Source organism: Mus musculus, chromosome 1 (assembly GCF_000001635.26).
Source record: "Mus musculus strain C57BL/6J chromosome 1, GRCm38.p6 C57BL/6J".
Lineage (NCBI taxonomy): Eukaryota > Metazoa > Chordata > Mammalia > Rodentia > Muridae > Mus > Mus musculus.
In genome coordinates, this window is record NC_000067.6 from 193,130,284 (window position 1) to 193,133,624 (window position 3,341).

Consider the following 3,341-nt stretch of genomic DNA (forward strand, 5'->3'; position numbering starts at 1 on the left):
CAGAGAGTACGACAGGCGTTACACCCTCTGGTCGCTATACTGCCCCCTGCCGGAGCGCCTCTAGCACATAGGCGTGTCTACGCATGCGTGATCGGAACACCAGCTCCTAGGGCTGCAGGGACTGGCTGTCTTTCCGGGATGGAGTGGCTTGCTTTGTGCTTATCTTTTACCTTTTTTTTTTTTTTTTTTTTCTCCAAAATTGAGGAGGACGAGGTTGGTGGTCCTTTGTCCCTCTCCCAGGAGCTAAGAACTGAACCCAGGACCTTGCACTGGTTTTCAAGCACTAAGCGAAATCCACAACCGCGTGGTTCGCTTTGATATGTCAATGTATGCTAGCAGAAATGGTTGAATGCTACTCAGAAGAATAAGGACCATCGCTTAAGGGTGCCCGCACACCCCACTTAACGGCACACTGTCCAGACGGATCTAGCGAGTCAGTCTGTTGAGAAAGATGCAGACACCGATGCTTAGCAAGAAAGATCATTCATTAGTCTCTGGGAGTATGTGAGGTGATCCTCTCCTGACATTGCTTCTTTAACAAAAGCAGAAACACACAAGATAAAGTAGGATCTTGTATGTGTTATCACCCAAACGAGTGAAACTGTACATTTAAAGTTGATGTGTATTAGCCTGAGTGTGAGTAATAGCCTAAACGGGCCAGGGGCGTTGCTCGCTCATATGTAGGGTGCTTAGCCAAGGTACTTTTCAAATCCTGGGGTTTGATCTTTAACACTGAGCAAAACAAACCCACACAGCAAATAAACTAGTGGTGACTCACACCTGTGATCTCAGTCCCCGGGAGGCCGAGGCAAGAGAATGAAGTGTTAGAGACCTTTACTTAAAAAATAAAATTGAGCCGGGCATGGTGGCACACGCCTTAAATCCCAGCTCTTGGGAAGCAGAGGCTGGCAGATCTCTGTGAATTTGATGTTACCCAGGGAAAATAAAACAAGACCCAACTTCTCTAAATAAACAAAGGAACGAACAAAAATAGCTGAGGCCTGTATTTCAAGGACACACAGCAATAGGTGAGGCTGTTTGACACCACACAAAGACATACTTCCCTTCAAAACTAACCGAGGTTCAATGTAAACAAAGTACTAGCTCCAGCTTAGACTCAAAGCACAACTGGAGACATCGAAACATCTTTCTGTGGAAGAGTAGGGGTTTACTCAGGTCCACCTGTCCGCCCTCTGTTCCAGGGTCATCTACTACTAATAATTAGGGTGGGAGTGGGAAAGCCAGTGGTGGTGGGGGACAACCCCCCCCCCCCAGCAAAAAAGTATCAAAAGCCATGCAAACAGAAAGGGTGGTAGCCAGCACCTGGCCTGGCCTAGGAACTCATTAATAGACATCTGTCTTCTGTCTAGTTGAAAGGTATAGTCACTTAGATAAACAAAAGGCTGTTTGCAAAGTGTCCTCACAGGTTTTATGGCTCTGGTGACCGTGTAACCTGGCTCTAACCAATAAAAGCCATACTTTTTTCTCCTTTTACTGCACCCCAAGGGCCCTACCCCACACCCCCAGACATGCAGTTTCGTGTTCTTCCAGAGATCTCATCAGAAGCTGAAGGTTCCAGCACTTGAGGTGACTCTTGCTCTCACGTGGTTTCCAGCATGCAAATCTAGACTATTCCCAGTTTTAGGCAAAAATTCACCCTATCTCCATCCAAGTAGTCTCAGCATTGGCTTGCTGACTATTGGAAAAGAAGTCCCTTTCTTTCAAAGTATTGATAGTCACCTTCAATAAGGTTGACGGAGGGCCTATGTGACTATAACCTGACGGTTAAGAATTTAGCCATTGTCTCTATACCTCTGTGGAAGCTCTCTATGAGCACACATGTGCACATACATGTATACACATGACCTCCCCCCCCCACACACATACCTGGGAAGTTTTAATAAAGACAGGTTTTTCCCCTCCTTTTTTCTCTCTTTCTACTCTTAGAACTCATTTCTCTCCCCTAGGATATCCTTTTATGTATTCAAACTCAAAGTCTTTTCAGAGTTAACAGTAGTTCAGGAAGTGAGTTCTATGTTACTGTACAAAGAAATGCTAGTGGGTTTTAAGTTACTGTTCCTGGGCTGTTTGAAGTGAGGTGGGTAAAGGGCAAGAATATTCTTTAAGAAAAGAGCATTCAGAATACTCAGGAAGGCTTAATAATTTAAAAGAAAAAAGTTCCACAGAAATTTTCAAATACAATAAATAAAAAACTTGACAAAAAGATATGATAGACTTCACAGGCCTGCTACTCAGCCTCAGGGATTACCCATGAGCCTCAGGGATTACCCATGAGCCTCAGGGAACACCCATGAGCTTCACACAATTACCCATCAGCCTTGATATTACCCATCAGCCCCAGCAATTACTCCCTGAAGGCTACCCATTTTACATTTATTGCTCTACACCCTACAAATTTTGAAGCAAATTGTAATAATTATTTAATCTGTAAATATTTTAGTATACTTTTGTAAAAGACTGTATGATCTACAGAGGGAGTTCTGGACAGTCAAGGCTACACAGAGAAACCCTGTCTTGAAAAACCAAACCAAACCAAACCAAACTCACAAAGTAAGATGAAAATGATTGAGAAAGACACCCAATGTTGACCTGGGACTTCCACTTGTACACACACATACACACACACACACAGCACTACACAATAAATAAAATGTTAACACAAGAGCACATCAGAGAGCGAGCCATCAAAGATCAAAGGAACAATTTAGATGTCTGAGTTCCTAGTTTGTTAAGACTATGGGGAAAGTGTGTGTGTGTGTGTGTGTGTGTGTGTGTGTGTGTGTGTGAATATATATGCATTTATGGGCCCTCCTGGTCCTTTAAGACTCATTTTCCTACATACAAAATCACTATACAAATGTCCTTCAAACACAGACCCATCTTACCTTTCCAGAGTCCTGACAGAAATTATTGGCATCAACTCACAAAATTATGAAATAACCTCAGTTACTCACTCAGAAACATTTGCTGATCACCTGTTTCCTGCCAACTGCATTGCGTACAGCTAAAGCGAGGATAAGATCCACACCAGCCTCCTCAGGGGACACTCTGTGTTGGAAAATGAGCATACTTGGAGCCCTGGCTAGAAGTCTCGGCTCTCTACTCTTAGGATGAGCATCTATCAATCATGCCATTCACCAAACATCCACCGACTACATGAGCAAGGACGTGTGGGTTATAAATAGGGTCTTAAGGTTATATGTCTCAGTCTGTGCTGCCATTGGGTTTCACAGTACTCACTGCGCAGAGTTTCTTCCCAGGAGAGTTAGCTCAAGAAAACAAGATTGTGTTTCCTCCTTTTCTATTCCTAACAGGTACCC